Here is a 17469-nt window from a genome sequence, read left to right as displayed (position 1 = left end):
TATACTGTAGATTATTTATCCAGATGATAGCTTCAGTATCAGAGGTGGGTTTCAGCAGGTTCTGACCAGTTCTGGAGAACCGGTAGCAGAAATTTTGAGTAGTTTGGAGAACCGGTAGTAAAAATTCTGACTGGCCCTGCCCCCATCTATTTTCTGCCTCCCAAGTCCTTGTTGATCAGGAGGAAATGAGGATTTTGCAGGAACCTTCCCATGGATTGGGGAAGGAATGAAGATTTTACAGTATCCTTCCCCTGCCACACCCATCAAGCCATGCCACACCCACCAAGCCACGCCCATAGAACTGGTAGTAAAAAAAATTGAAACCCACCACTGTTCAGTATGATTATGTTTGTGTTACCTGTTGTTTTGCCTTTCTGAGAAATAGAGGTCTGGTAACTGACTACACCTATAGTTTGAATGGATCCAACATTACATTTTTGATGTACAACTAGGTACCAGAGATCCATAGATCAAATTTTGACTCAGTTCAGTTTTGATTATAAAAATTTGCCCTTGAACAATAAAAGGATATTTGACTTTTTATTTGTTACCTTTCATGGAGCTTTTTAGATCAATTAAATCAGGGACAGTCTTCCCGGAGGAAAGGATTAGTACTGTAAACAGGTGGTTGGTTTTTTTTAAAGAAATATACAAGTCTCAGTCCTATTACAGAGAAAAATATCAGGTGTAATCTTTGCTAATAAAGATCTGTTTACCTAAACTACTTAAGAAGCAAACTATTAGAGTGCTCATTAACACCAGTCTTTAATGTTCCCATGGGAAAACTTATAGTGGTGTCTGTTAAAGATTCATTTCCTTTACATTAGCATTTGTTGGTCTCCTCTGCACACAGAAATATAAAAGGGATAAAGTGATATTGCTGGTTACATCAGCTTGAATGTTACAAAGGGAGGCAAATTATATAAAAATATTCATCAGGCCAAAGATGTAACCTGATTCCGTGTAATGTGAAAATCCTTGCATTTTAAATCGAGTACAGGTTGCTTCCAAGTGATCTTTTAAAATACACTGGCAATGATGTATTATGTGAATTTCATGGCACATTCAATCAACATCTTACTTTAATTGTCCATGTTTTAAACCTCTGTGTCCCCCGCACCCCCATTAATTTGGCCGCTGAATTTATTCTCAAAGACTCAGAACAGGAACAGTTCTCTAAAATGTGGCTGTTCTTTAACACTTCACCACTTGAGATTTCAAACAGCTCTTGCACTACTGGCATTTTGTAAGAAACAAAAAGCTGAGTTATACTGGAGAGACTTTTGGCATTGGTAATTGATTGGTTTAGATGTTATTGAGGGTTGGCTGTTTTTTACCTGACTAATTATACCATGAATGTTTTGTGGTGTTTTTAAAAGATATTTGATAAACTACTGAAAATTTTGATTATAGTGGATTAGGGAGGAGAGAATTGGCAAGAGTTAGAGAAGCTTATAATTTTGATTTTGATTGTAGTGTATATAAATCTCACAAGTAAATAAAATAGAAAAAGTAGAATAACTAGCTATAGTATGGTTAAAGCTATGACATTCCTTGCATTTTGGAACTGGCTTCTGGAAAAAACAATGTAATTTGGGAGGAGTTTTGAAGTTTTGAAATCTCACAAATCTCACAAGTAAATAAAATAGAAAAAGTAGAATAACTAGCTATAGTGTGGCTAAAGCTATGACATTCCTTGCATTTTGGAATTGGCTTCCGGAAAAAACAGTGTAATTTGGGAGGAGCTTTGAAGTTTTGAAATCTCACAAATTTCACAAGTAAATAAAATAGAAAAAGTAGAATAACTAGCTATAGTGTGGCTAAAGCTATGACATTCCTTGCATTTTGGAATTGGCTTCTGGAAAAAACAGTGTAATTTGGGAGGAGCTTTGAAGTTTTGAAATCTCACAAATCTCACAAGTAAATAAAATAGAAAAAGTAGAATAACTAGCTATAGTGTGGCTAAAGCTATGACATTCCTTGCATTTTGGAATTGGCTTCTGGAAAAAACAGTGTAATTTGGGAGGAGCTTTGAAGTTTTGAAATCTCACAAATTTCACAAGTAAATAAAATAGAAAAAGTAGAATAACTAGCTATAGTGCGGCTAAAGCTATGACATTCCTTGCATTTTGGAATTGGCTTCTGGAAAAAACAATGTAATTTGGGAGGAGCTTTGAAGCAATATCTTAATGTTGCCATTCTTAATCAGACATGCATGACCATATAAATAAACAGTGATTTAGAAAATGCAAATCAACACCACAGATTTGCTGATTTCTTTTCTCAACAATTTTGTACCTTCCTTAACCGTTGCCAAATTCCCAGTCATCTGTGTCCCAGGGGAAATGATGAAAGCTTGAAGTTAAAACAAGGTTCTCTCTCTTGTGATTGTCTGTAGCAAATGCTAACTATTTTCAAACAAATCTTCATTGCATCAGTCCACAAATGTCTGGAGACCATGGGGACAGCTTCTTTTGCACTAAATAACTCGGTGACTCGGTCTGTATCCAATGGGATCAAGTCTGCTAGTTGAAAAGCACCTCCTCCTCCTGGTGCCTTCCAGCTTTCGGACGAGGATGATGCGGCAGACCGACGCACTGAGCTGTAAAACAGGAACTGCAAGAATATGTTATTATGCCCTCCCCCCCGGCATATGACCATGAGAGCCCGTATGACCTCCATAGAATACAGGAACCGGGCGTACAGGGAGGGGCTGGCTGCTGGTCCCGCCAACAGAGAAAGGACATTCAGGTAGGACCAATGTCCATTCTCCAGCAGGGCGGGACCAGCAGCCAGGCATGGGACATACCAAAGCAAGTCCTATCGGGAGGGATCCGCCCGGTCCGGGTTAGAACCCCCTTCTAGGACCCTTTGGAGAACCCTGCGGCCGAACGCCGCATCAGCAGATGCATAGGAATCGATCTTGTAATGGCGTATGAATAGATTCAGAGAAGACCATGTGGCTGCTTTGCAGATTTCTTCCAATGGAGCCTGAGTGGCCCACGCAGCTGAAGTAGCCGCGCTTCTAGTAGAATGCGCAGTGATGCGACTTGGAATAGGAATTCCCTGAATCTGATATGCTCTAGCAATGCATGCCTTAAGCCATCTACCGATGGTAGAGGAAGATACCTTAAGGTCGATGGTGGTTGGTTGAAAGGACACAAAGAGAGCCTCCGTCCTCCTGAGAGAGGCGGTACGCTTGATATAAATACGGAGGGCTCTCCGGACATCTAGGGTATGCCAGGACCTTTCCAGCCGGTGTACCGGATCTGGAGAAAAGTCGGGAAGAATGAGCTCTTGTGATCTATGGAACAGAGAGTTAACTTTAGGCAGGAAGGTAGGATCTAGCCAGAGGACCACCCTATCTGAGTGAAACACGCAGAGATCCGCCCTGGTGGAAAGGGCAGCAAGTTCAGAAATTCTGCGAGCTGAAGTGATGGCTACTAGAAAGGCCACCTTGTATGTCAAATATTGCAGGCCGCACTCCCTCAAAGGTTCGAAGGGGCCCTTGGTGAGGGATGTTAGAACCTTCGTGAGGTCCCAAGATGGGTACCTGTGGACTACTGGAGGACAAAGGTTAGTTGCTCCCCTCAGAAATTGATGGATGAGGGGCCGGTGGGCTAGGGAGCATTTAGCCCTGCAAGTTAAAATAGAAGAGAGAGCAGCTACCTGTCGTCGAAGCGTGTTCGCTGCCAGACCTTGTTCCAATCCGTGTTGAAGGAAGATCAGGATAGTGACTGTAGAAGCGGTGGTAGGGTCTATGTTCCTGCTTGAACACCAGGTGTAGAAGGTGCGCCACGTCGAGCCGTAGATGCGAATGGTGGAACTACGACGAGACGCCTGGATGGTGTTAGCGACGTTGGCAGGTACATGTCTCTTCCTCAGGAGACTCCGCTCAAGCGCCAGGCGGTCAGCTTGAACCACTGAGGGTCCGGATGAGTCAGCTGCCCTTGGCTGAGCGAGATCTTGGTCTGAGGAAGTTTCCACGGGGGAGCCACTGAGAGAGCCACCAGGTCCGCAAACCACGGGCGCCGAGGCCAGTGTGGAGCCAGCAAGATGAGTTCCGCCTGTTCCCTCAGCATCTTCCTGATAACCTGAAGGACCTCTGGTGGCGCAACAAGCTAATGCAGCCTGTTATTAACATCAACTGCTTGCAATATTGCAGGTTCAAGTCCCACCAGGCCCAAGGTTGACTCAGCCTTCCATCCTTTATAAGGTAGGTAAAATGAGGACCCAGATTGTTGGGGGGGCAATAAGTTGACTTTGTATATAGTATACAAATGGATGAAGACTATTGCTTGACATAGTGTAAGCCGCCCTGAGTCTTCGGAGAAGGGCGGGATATAAATAAATAAATAAATAAATAAATTTAGTGTTTAGTTGATTGGTCAGAAGTATATTCAGATGTAGAGAAAGGTTTGGGCAAAACAATGGATATAGAACAAAAGATGGTTTTAAATAAAATATTTACTATCTATAATTTTACAAAATATTGTAAATAAATATTATGATTTGTTTCTAGTGCTAACACATTTTTGTTGCGTGGATACTGCTATTTGTTTATAATTGAACCAAAATAAAAAGTTTATTTTCCACAAATATGAAATGAGAACTTAATTCATTAACCATGGATGAATAGGAAGCCAACTGAAGTAATTTGGCTGCAAATCTGAGTCTTCTACATATCTGCAAGTGTTCTTTTCCAGGAATTAAATTTTAGAGACCACCAGAACACCCAAGTTCTCTTCAAGATCACACCACCATACAGACGTTATGGAGGTGGTTTTCTGGAACCTAATTTTATGAACCAGAAGTACTTAATGGTGTCCCAAACCATTTTTATCTGAATTACTATGTCCAGAACCCTAGTTATTCAACCCCACAATGAAAACAAAATGATGAAATCTGTATTGTGATGTCACAATACAAGTACCAGCCTTTTGTACTTGCATCACACCTTCACATAAAAATACATAACAGGTAGAATCTACATCATAATATTATGAAGTATGTTTCATTATTTGTTTCTTCACTCTTTCTGTGCCAACTGAGAAAGCTCAAACTACCCAAGCAGCTGCTGATCTAGTTCTACAGAGGAATTATTGAGTCTGTCATCTGCACCTCTATAACTGTCTGCCTTGGTTCTCGAAAACCAACAAGACAGACACAGACTTCAGAGGATAATTAGAACTGCAGAAAAAACAATTACTACCAACCTGCCTTCCATTGGGGACCTGTATACTGCACGAGTCAAAAAGAGGGCTGTGAAAATATTTACAGACCCCTCTCATCCTGGACATAAACGGTTTCAACTCCTACCTCAAAAGACGCTATAGAGCACTTCACACCAGAACAACTAGACACAAAAACAGTTTTTTCCCGAACGCCATTACTCTGCTAAACAAATAATTCCCTCAACACTGTCAAACTATTTACTAAGTCTGCATTACTATTAATCTTCTCATCGTTCCTATCACCCATCTCCTCCCACTTATGACTATATGATTGTAACCTTGTTGCTGGTATCCTTATGATTTATATTGATTGTTTCCTAATACAATTTGATTACTTATTTGTTTCCTATGACTATCATTAAGTGTTGTACCTTATGATTCTTGATGAATGTATCTTTCCTTTTTTTTTTTTTATTCAAAAAGTTTTACAAAATATTGTAAATAAATATTATGATTTGTTTCTAGTGCTAACACATTTTTGTTGCGTGGATACTGCTATTTGTTTATAATTGAACCAAAATAAAAAGTTTATTTTCCACAAATATGAAATGAGAACTTAATTCATTAACCATGGATGAATAGGAAGCCAACTGAAGTAATTTGGCTGCAAATCTGAGTCTTCTACATATCTGCAAGTGTTCTTTTCCAGGAATTAAATTTTAGAGACCACCAGAACACCCAAGTTCTCTTCAAGATCACACCACCATACAGACGTTATGGAGGTGGTTTTCTGGAACCTAATTTTATGAACCAGAAGTACTTAATGGTGTCCCAAACCATTTTTATCTGAATTACTATGTCCAGAACCCTAGTTATTCAACCCCACAATGAAAACAAAATGATGAAATCTGTATTGTGATGTCACAATACAAGTACCAGCCTTTGTACTTGCATGACCATATAAATAAACAGTGATTTAGAAAATGCAAATCAACACCACAGATTTGCTGATTTCTTTTCTCAACAATTTTGTACCTTCCTTAACCGTTGCCAAATTCCCAGTCATCTGTGTCCCAGGGGAAATGATGAAAGCTTGAACTTAAAACAAGGTTCTCTCTCTTGTGATTGTCTGTAGCAAATGCTAACTATTTTCAAACAAATCTTCATTGCATCAGTCCACAAATGTCTGGAGACCATGGGGACAGCTTCCTTTGCACTAAATTTAGTGTTTAGTTGATTGGTCAGAAGTATATTCAGATGCAGAGAAAGGTTTGCGCAAAACAATGGATATAGAACAAAAGATGGTTTTAAATAAAATATTTACTATCTATAATTTTACAAAATATTGTAAATAAATATTATGATTTGTTTCTAGTGCTAACACATTTTTGTTGCGTGGATACTGCTATTTGTTTATAATTGAACCAAAATAAAAAGTTTATTTTCCACAAATATGAAATGAGAACTCATTAACCATGGATGAATAGGAAGCCAACTGAAGTAATTTGGCTGCAAATCTGAGTCTTCTACATATCTGCACGTGTTCTTTTCCAGGAATTAAATTTTAGAGACCACCAGAACACCCAAGTCTCTTCAAGATCACACCACCATACAGACGTTATGGAGGTGGTTTTCTGGAAACTAATTTTATGAACCAGAAGTACTTAATGGTGTCCCAAACCATTTTTATCTGAATTACTATGTCCAGAACCCTAGTTATTCAACCCCACAATGAAAACAAAATGATGAAATCTGTATTGTGATGTCACAATACAAGTGCCAGCCTTTTGTACTTGCATCACAGCTTCACATAAAAATACATAACAGGTAGAATCTACATCATAATATTATGAAGTATGTTTCATTATTTGTTTCTTCACTCTTTCTGTGCCAACTGAGAAAGCTCAAACTACCCAAGCAGCTGCTGATCTAGTTCTACAGAGGAATTATTGAGTCTGTCATCTGCACCTCTATAACTGTCTGCCTTGGTTCTCGAAAACCAACAAGACAGACACAGACTTCAGAGGATAATTAGAACTGCAGAAAAAACAATTACTATCAACCTGCCTTCCATTGCGGACCTGTATACTGCACGAGTCAAAAAGAGGGCTGTGAAAATATTTACAGACCCCTCTCATCCTGGACATAAACGGTTTCAACTCCTACCTCAAAAGACGCTATAGAGCACTTCACACCAGAACAACTAGACACAAGAACAGTTTTTCCCCGAACGCCATTACTCTGCTAAACAAATAATTCCCTCAACACTGTCAAACTATTTACTAAGTCTGCATTACTATTAATCTTCTCATCGTTCCTATCACCCATCTCCTCCCACTTATGACTATATGACTGTAACCTTGTTGCTGGTATCCTTATGATTTATATTGATTGCTTCCTAATACGATTTGATTACTTATTTGTTTCCTATGACTATCATTAAGTGTTGTACCTTATGATTCTTGATGAATGTATCTTTCCTTTTATGTATACTAAGAGTGTATGCAACAAGACAAATTCCTTGTGTTTCTAATCACACTTGGCCTATTCTATTCTATTCCATTCTATTCTATTCTATTCTATTCTCATGGGTGCTCTATCTAGAACACTATGAACAGAACTTTTCCAGTATTTTTTAAACTATCTCAGTCCTGGAACAGTAGATTTTGCATGTATCTAACTCCATGATAGTCAGTTGGGGTTTGATTGTGGACTCAGGCTTTTATGATGAAAGAGGCATCAAGATCTCTAGCCCAATTACGATGCCTTTCATATGAGAAGAGAAAGGTAAAATAAAAGGAGTGGAAAAACACCAGTATAATAGATGTTCAATAAAGATGCTAAAGGAATGACAGATTTACAAAGAGGAAGCAGAAATACTGTTTTCACTCACCTTTCTCTGAGAAGAGGATGTATGTTCCTCTTGACAATTTGAAGAGCTGATTGAAGGAGCAAGACTTCAGTTTGAGCATGATAGAAACGTAGCAAATTCCTACTGACTTTAAATAGTTCAAATCTCCAAAGTGAAATGGGTTGCTTCCTAGAGTACCAAGGGAAAATGCTGACAGTCTGGGCTGAACCTTCTGTTGAACCTTTGAGAAATCCTGGAGAATAGATAAAATACCTGATGACTAAACAAGAGCAAATATCCATGTCTTCAAAAAGAAAGATCCAGTGAATAGCTCATAAAGCAATCAATTGGAAGCAGTTTGAAACAATGTAGTGTACTGAAGTTTAACATGGATTTGTCAACAGGCATTGTTAGCCTCTCCTCTCCTCTCCTCTCCTCCCCCTGTCTTCCCTTAAAAGATTATAGGAAGATGTGGACATATTTTACATTTATTTGGATTATTCACTTGCTTCTCTGCTGATAGCAATTTGTCAATTTTTAATTATCATAGATTACATTGTTGCAGTGTTTTATAAATCCTAGTATTTTTATGTATTTATTTGTAGTTATCTATTTTAGTTGTCTATCACATTCTGAATATTAATTGTTATTTTGTACATCTCTCCCAAGTTTTAAACCCTATACTTTGTAATTTTAATATTAATAATTTTATTTTTACATTATTTTACTTTATGTTATTCTATCAATATGATTTTTTAAAAATTTGCTTCTATTGTAGAGTGACACTTACTAGTTTGAAGGTGATCTATGACAAAATAAACATACAATTTTATGTTCATAAAATATTTAAAAAACAATCCATGACATGCTCGTTAGCAAGCTAGCTCAATGTGGATTAGGTAGTATAACAGTTGGCTATACATTGTATCCAAAATTCAATGGTTTTCATCCTGGTACAAGGGTAAAATTGCCAAATGTATAGGTAGTCATATAAACGGTGTTCTGCTTATTTAATTTTCCTGAAATTTATATTAAACTAAGATATATATATTTTCTCCTCATTCTATCTCTTCTACCATCAAAGAGCAAGCATAATATATGGCCTGAAAAAAGTTGCACATTCCTGAATTTGTCAAAAGAAGAAGACTTAAGGAACTGCCCAAGAAATACAAGTATCTCCCAACAACTTAAAATATTAGAGCAAGAGTTATCTATGTTAACAATAAGAAAAATGGAAATAAAATTGAACTATGAAAAGCAAAGAAATTTTAAATTTGCAAATAATCCAGGGAAATGTCAGGCTTTTAAATTGTGAAATAAAAAGAAAAAAGAAAAGAAAAGAAAATGACATTGAAATTACAAGGGGAGGATATTGTATTAATAGGCAATGTGTTCATGCAAAGAACATTTGATCAATATTACTCTAATTTGTATAAAGGGCATGATATTCCATTGGAGAAAATAGATGAATATTTGAGAAAACAAAGTTTACCCAGAATCTTCTGTTCTTTTTTAAAGAACAAAAACAAATTATGAATGGACTATAACGATAAGGGAAGTTTCAGAAGCAATTAAAAAGAGCAAACTGGGAAAGGTACTTGGACCTGATGAACTATCAAGCTTGTATTATAATTGCTTTGAGAATGAACTTTTACAACCTTTACAAAATGCGATGAATTCTATTTTACAGAGAGATAAAATGTCAGAGACTTGGGACTGTTGAAATATGAGATTGAAGAAAGTAAATGAATATATAATAAAATGGACTAAAAACTTTGGTTACAAATAGAATAATGGAACAATAAAAGGACTGGAATTTACCTAACCTTGTCCTAACCTTAAACAGAATTTTTAAAAATTCTGTAGTATTGCTATTTGTCATCTTTTTAAAGTTTTTAAGTTTCAATAAAACATTACATCAAGTGAACAAAGAGGAAAAGGGCTAAAAGGAAGGAGGAAGAGGATCAAAGATGGGGAAAAAATTAAAAGCTGGCAAGAGAAAACAAAGACAAAAACAGAAGAAGTATAATAAGTATAACTTCTGATTTTCTTCAGTACATGTACAAATGTACATGTAACTTGTACATTTAAAGTAACTTCTTACTCCAACTTGAAACAAAGAACATCATATAGAGTAGACCTGTCAAACTGGTGGCCTACGAGCCAGATATGTCACATGCAGACGACGCCCACCCCGGCTCCACAAAGGCAAAAAACGTTGCTATATATATTTGCCCCGTGACATGATCAAACCAAGGTTTCAGAGGCTGAAAAAAAGCTCCAAGTGGAGCTTTAAAAAAAGCCCCAAACGGAGCTTAGAAAAAAATGCCCCAAACAGAGCTTAGAAAAAAATGCTCCAAATGAAGCTTAGAAAAAAAGCCCCAAATGGAGCTTCAGAAAAAAAGCCCCAAACGGAGCTTCAGAAAAGAAGCTCCCAAACAGAGCTTCAGAGGCTTTTTTTCTGAAGCTCTGTTTCGGATGCTTTCAGAGGCAGAAAAAAAAAGCAAAAAAAAAGCAAGGCACAGAGCTCACAACCAAGGAACCAGTTGCTAAAATTCACCTCTGGAAACAGTTGATTGGGGATATTCAGGAAGGCCAATCCACCTGCCAATCAGTTTTTTTCTTATTTTCCTCCCCAAAAACTAAGGTGCGTCTTATACTCCAGTGCATCTTACACTCCGAAAAATACAGTATATGCCAGTTGTCAAACACCCGAATTTTGATCACTTGACCATGGGGGTACTCCAGTGGTTGTAAGTGTGGAAACTGGTCATAAGTCACTTTTTTTGAAGAGTTATTAAACAAATGGTTGTAAGTTGATGAATACTAGAATAATAGTATTACAAAAAGTGGTATAATATTTTACACTATTATTTAATTTTTTTATGGTACAGCAACAGAATACAAACTGCAACAGGCTTTTTGGCTAGAAATAACAACTAATTTATGTTGTGTGTCTCGGTATATATGGTTTTAAAAGTAAAGGTAAAGGTTTCCCTCACATATATGTGCCAGTTGTTCCCGACTCTAGGGGGAGATGCTCCTCTCTGTTTCTAAGCCAAAGAGCCAGCGCTGTCCAAAGACATCTCTGTGGTCATATGGCCAGCATGACTAAATGCCAAAGGCGCATAGAACCCTGTTACCTTCCCTCCAAAGGTGGTCCCTATTTTTTCTACTTGATTTTTTTACGTGCTTTCGAACTGCTAGGTTGGCAGAGGCTGGAACAAGTAACGGGAGCTCACCCCATTATGCGGCACTAGGCATTCAAACCGCTGAACTGCTGACCTTTCGATCAACAAGCTCAGCATCTTAGCCACTGAGCCACCACGTCCCTTACATATGGTACTTTTCTTCAATAGATTTGTGTAGCTTATTAGTCTAGGAGAATGATAGTTTGACTGCAAGGTTAAAAAATATCTTGCATTCTGCTTGTCTAAATGACTTGCCCTTTAACAATCAATCACTAAATCATAAAGGTTTGCTTCCTTGCTTTGCACTAATGGATACTTAATAGAATAGAATAATAGAATAAACCACAGAGTGTTAAAATGGTAGAAAATTCACTATTTATAGTTTAAAGAGCCTTTAGTAAATTATTCTGGTAATTGAATAGCCCTCAACTGTACATTAATACCAGAGCACTGTGGTATACCTGTAGCCACTGTTGTATTAATACTCAATAACAGGCAATTTACACCAAATCAAAGATACTTGATAAAAGATACTTGATAACCATACTCAAAGATCTAGTTCTGCTACAAATAATATGCTGGTGCAAAAGCCTTGACTTGGAAGATGGATAAAGAACCACCCCCCCCCCAAAAAATTGGAAATATTGAATCATAATGCATATTCTTCCTCATGGTTCTTTAGTGGGAAATGAATTAAATTTGCATTTTAAAATTATTTTAAGTAGGACTGTCTCTGAGAAACATTCCAGTTGCTTTATTTGATGTAAAATAAAGGAATAATGCAAAAGAACAAGTAATAGCAGGAACATATTATCCCTTTGTTGAAACAGATTATTCAGCACAATTGTCTAGCACAATTTAACATATTGGCCTTCACTTTAAAACACTAACTTGGAGCCCGCCTCTCTCGGGGCATGGCTATGTCAGTATGAACCTGTTTAGAAAGTTCAGTTAAGTCAGCAGAAGTGGCTTTCTTAAGATGTCCTCTCTTTCCAAGGTCTTTTTCTTTGGCATATATACGTTTTTGTCTCTGTTGTTCCCAAGCTGCTCTGTATATCCCTTGTTCTTTCTATTTTTAGGAAGGTCTTTTAGTTAAGACCTTTCAGTTTAACCTGATTTCTGAATGTTAATTAAAGGAATTTTAATTCTTTTTATGTAGAATAGAATAGAATAGAATAGAATAGAATAGAATAGAATAGAATAGAATAGAATAGAATAGAATAGAGGTGACAAATAGATTTAAAGAATTAGATCTGATAGACAGAGTGCCTGATGAACTATGGATGGAGGTTCGCAACATTGTACAAGAGGTAGCAACTAAAACCATTCCAAAGAAAAAGAAATGCAAGAAAGCAAAATGGCTGTCTAAGGAAGCTCTGCAAATAGCTGAGGAAAGAAGGGAAGTGAAAGGCAAGGGAGAAAGAGAAAGATACACCCAGTTGAATGCAGAATTCCAGAGAACAGCTAGAAGAGATAAGAATGCATTCTTAAATGAACAGTGCAAAGAAATAGAAGAAAACAATAGAATAGGGAGGACCAGAGATCTATTCAAGAAAATTGGAGATATGAAGGGAACGTTTCATGCAAAGATGGGCATGATAAAGGACCAAAATGGCAGGGACCTAACAGAGGCAGAAGAGATTAAGAAGAGGTGGCAAAATTACACAGAAGAACTATACAAGAATGAGCTTAACATCCCTGATAACCACGATGGGGTGGTCACTAACCTTGAGCCAGACATCCTAGAATGTGAAGTCAAATGGGCCTTAGGAAATCTGAGCAACAACAAAGCTAGTGGAGGAGACAGTATTCCAGCTGAGCTATTCAAAATCTTAAAAGACGATGCAGTAAAAGTGCTACACCCAATTTGCCAGCAAATTTGGAAAACTCAACAATGGCCACAGGATTGGAAAAGGTCAGTTTACATTCCAATTCCAAAGAAAGGCAATGCCAAAGAATGTTCAAACTATCACACCATTGCACTCATTTCACATGCTAGTAAGGTTATGCTTAAAATCCTACAAGCTAGGCTCCAGCAATATGTGGATCGAGAACTACCAGAAGTACAGGCAGGATTTCGTAGAGGCAGAGGATCATGGAGAAAGCTAGGGAGTTCCAGAAAAACATCTACTTCTGCTTCATTGACTATGCTAAAGCCTTTGATTGTGTGGATCACAACAAATTGTGGCAAGTTCTTAAAGAGATGGGAGTACCAGACCATCTTATTTGTCTCTTGAGAAACCTGTATGCGGGTCAAGAAGCCACAGTGAGAACTGGACATGGAACCACTGATTGGTTCAAAATTGGGAAAGGAGTCCGGCAAGGCTGTATACTATCACCCTGCCTATTTAACTTATATGCAGAACACATCATGAGAAAGTCAGGGCTAGATGAATCAAAAATTGGAATTAAGATTGCTGGAAGAAATATCAACAACCTCAGATATGCAGATGATACCACTCTAATGGCAGAAAGCGAAGAGGAACTACAGAGTCTCTTGATGTGGGTGAAGGAGGAGAGTGCAAAAGTTGGCTTGAAACTCAACATTAAGAAAACTAAAATCATGGCATCCGGCCCTCTCAATTCCTGGCAGATAGATGGGGAAGAAATGGAGGTAGTGACAGATTTTATTTTCCTGGGCTCCAAGATCACCACAGATGGGGACTGCAGCCAAGAAATTAAAAGACACTTGCTCCTGGGGAGGAAAGCTATGGCAAATCTAGACAGCATACTAAAAAGCAGAGACATCACCCTGCCAACAAAAGTGCGTATAGTCAAAGCTATGGTTTTCCCAGTTGCAATGTATGGCTGTGAAGGTTGGAACATAAGAAAGGCTGAGCGCCAAAGATTTGAGGCCTTTGAACTCTGGTGCTGGAGAAGACTCCTTCGAGTCCCTTGGACTGCAAGGCGAACAAACAAGTCAGTTCTAGAGGAGATCAACCCTGACTGCTCTTTAGAAGGCCAGATCCTGAAGATGAAACTGAAATACTTTGGCCACCTAATGAGAAAGAAGGACTCACTGGAGAAGAGCCTAATGCTGGGAAAGATTGAGGGCAAAAGAAGAAGGGGACGACAGAGAACGAGGTGGCTGGATGGAGTCACTGAAGCAGTAGGCATGAGTTTAAATGGACTCCAGAGGATGGTAGAGGACAGGAAGGCCTGGAGGAATGTTGTCCATGGGGTCGCGATGGGTCGGACACGACTTCGCAATTATAACAACAAATTTTTAAAAAAATACCAAGAGCCTTTTGGATAGAACAGATACAAAATTTGTAAAAATGAATATGCATCCAACTTCCATGGGAGATCGACTAAGCAATGGCAAGTGAAGAACATCTACCCAGAAGATGAATTCTAAATGTAGAAGAGCCAAACAGAATATACAATCTATTTTCCTTTCAGTCCTAAAGTGGTTTAAAGGGGAACTGGATGCTGATTAATTGAGATGTTTCAAATGAGTACTTTGATTTGCTCCACTGTTCACACACATTCTGACTACTTGCTCCTGATTTAAAACATACTGCCTCAAAGCTGGTTTCGGGGTTGCCAATTACATTTCATGCAAATAGCAGAGACTTCAAAAGCTTATGAGAACAGAAAGAGCAGTACTTCAGCTTATTGTCATCATATCATTATCTTGGCTTCAAAGGAAGCAATTTTCTAGTATATTCAAAACTGCACAGCAAAGATCTTTTAAAAAGTAAACTGAATCCAAGGATGGGCAATTTCATTCACTTCTTTTCTTTCTGGGGTTCTCATGGCACTGAAATCTGATCACCTCTGTTGAGAAACTGTGATATGTGTTTTGATAGAAATTCATTTGCAGGAAGTTGTTGACTCTACAGTTTAGACCACTTTAATATTAGGAATCATTACATGTATAACTTAGGTAAGTAGCAATCTGGTCTGTGAATTGGTCTTTAAAAAACCCCGCAACTTTGTAAATTTGATTATATTCACAGTGCCTTAGATGCTTTTTATGCAGTTTTACTAGAGATAGAACTGATAATTTGCAAGAGGCAGCAAAAATAAAATTCTAATCATCTCTGGAAAGTTAGGAGACAATTCAGTTATAAGTTCGTTAAACTTTTGATTCTGATGGGCAGTTAGGGTTAGGGTGTTAATTAGTTAGTTAGTTAGGCAGTTAGGTTAGGGTTAGAGTGACGCCATCACTCTGCTATTTTATTTATTTATTTATTTATTATTCATATTTATATACCGCCCTATCTCCCAAAGGACTCAGGGCGGTTTACAGGCATTTAAAAAACAGATAAATACAGTCTAAAAACAATTAAAAAACTTATTCTAAAAGCCTAATAATTAAAAATATAAGAATAAAACCCAATTTAAAACCCATAAATTAAAATCTAGCTCAGTCCTGCGCAATTAAATAAGTATGTTTTAGGCTCGGAAGGTCCGAAGGTCCGAAGCTGACGAAGTCCTGGGGGCAGTCTGCTCCAGAGGGTGGGAGCCCCACAGAGAAGGCCCTTCCTGGGCGCCGCCAGACGACATTGCCTCGCTGACGGCACCCTGAGGAGTCCCTCTGTGAGAGCGCACGGGTCGGTGAGAGGTATTCGGTAGCAGTAGGCGGTCCCAGATAACCCGCCCTATGCCATGGAGCGCTTTAAAGGTGGTCACCAAAACCTTGAAGCGCACCGGAAGGCCACAGGTAGCCAGTGCAGTCTGCGCAGGATGGGTGTTATGCGGAGCCACGAGGGCTCCCTCTATCACCCGCAGCCGCATTCTGGACTAACTGTAGCCTCCGGATGCCCTTCAAGGGAGCCCCATGTAGAGAGCATTGCAGTAATCCAGGCGAGACGTCACGAGTGCGTGAGTGACCGTGCATAGGGCATCCCGTCCAGAAAGGCGCAACTGGCGCACCAGGTTAACCTGGTAGAACGCTCTCCTGGAGACGGCCACAAATGATCTTCTAGAGACAGCCGCTCATCCAGGAGGACGCCTGTTGCGCACCCTCCATCGGGGCCAATGACTCGCCACCGATGGTCAGCCGGATTTAGCTGACTGTGCCGGGATGCCGGCACCCACAGCCACTCTGTCTTGGAGGGATTGAGCTTGAGCCTGATTCTCCCCATGCAGACCCGAACGGGCTCCAGACACCGGGACAGCAGTTCGATATCTTCGTTGGGGTGGTCCGGGGTGGAAAAGTACACCTGTCTGTCATGCGCATACAGCTGGTACCTCACGCGGAAACGACTGATGATCTCACCCAGCGGCTTCATGGGGATTATTTATTCAAGCAATTAGGCTATATATTCAAAATACCTAAAATAGATAAGATGGTGGATTAAACCAGAGAATTATAGGCCAATATGCTTTTAAATACTGATTATAAGATATTTGCTAAGATAATTATAATAGATTGATACTGATGAATCAATTAAATGATCAGGATTTGAGACAGATGAGATATAATATGAGATATGAAGTAGTTAAAAGGTTAAATACTTAGGAGTATACATTACAGCATCGAATGTAAAATTATATAAAATAATTATGAGGTATTGTGGGGAAAAGTAATTAAAGAAATGGAGAAATGGAAGAAGTTACAATTATCATTGTTGGGAAGAGTGGCAGCTATAAAATGAATGTTTTGCCTAGATTTTTATTTTGTTTCAAATGATTCCAATTTTGAAGAAAGATGCAAATTTACAAGAATGGCAAAAGGATTAATAAATTTGTATGGAAGGGTAAAAACCGAGGATAAAGTTAAAATAATGCAAGACGTTAGGAAAGAGGGGTTTAAAATGCCTAATTTGAAATTGTACTATGATGCAGTTGTTTTAACTTTAATTTCTGATTGGATTAATTTAACAGAGGAAAGGATTTTGAATATAGAAGGTTATGGTTTGTTATATGGATGGCATATATAATATATGACAAGAAAATTGATAAGACATTTAAGAATAATATGGTCAGAAGTGCGTTGTTGAGGATTTGGAAAAAATATCAATATAAGTTAGATGGAAAGATACCAATATGGACCATCCCCAGACATATGATAGAGAATATAAATATATTACAAAAAATGGAAGTTATCACTTACAAAGAGCTTTTGACTATGGAAAAGGGGAATTACAGTTGAAATCTAGGGAGAAATTGAGGATGAAGGAAGAAATTATACATGGTTCCAGTATGGACAATTGCAATCTAGATGGAAAATAGATCAGAAAATTGGTATAAGGCAAAGTGATGATAATCTGGTAAAACAAATAAAAGATCAAGGTCAACAGCA

The sequence above is a fragment of the Ahaetulla prasina genome, chromosome 2 (assembly GCF_028640845.1).
Source record: "Ahaetulla prasina isolate Xishuangbanna chromosome 2, ASM2864084v1, whole genome shotgun sequence".
NCBI classification, from domain to species: Eukaryota; Metazoa; Chordata; class Lepidosauria; order Squamata; family Colubridae; genus Ahaetulla; species Ahaetulla prasina.
The sequence above is the reverse complement of the archived record's forward strand: the minus strand, read 5'-3'. Positions refer to the sequence as shown.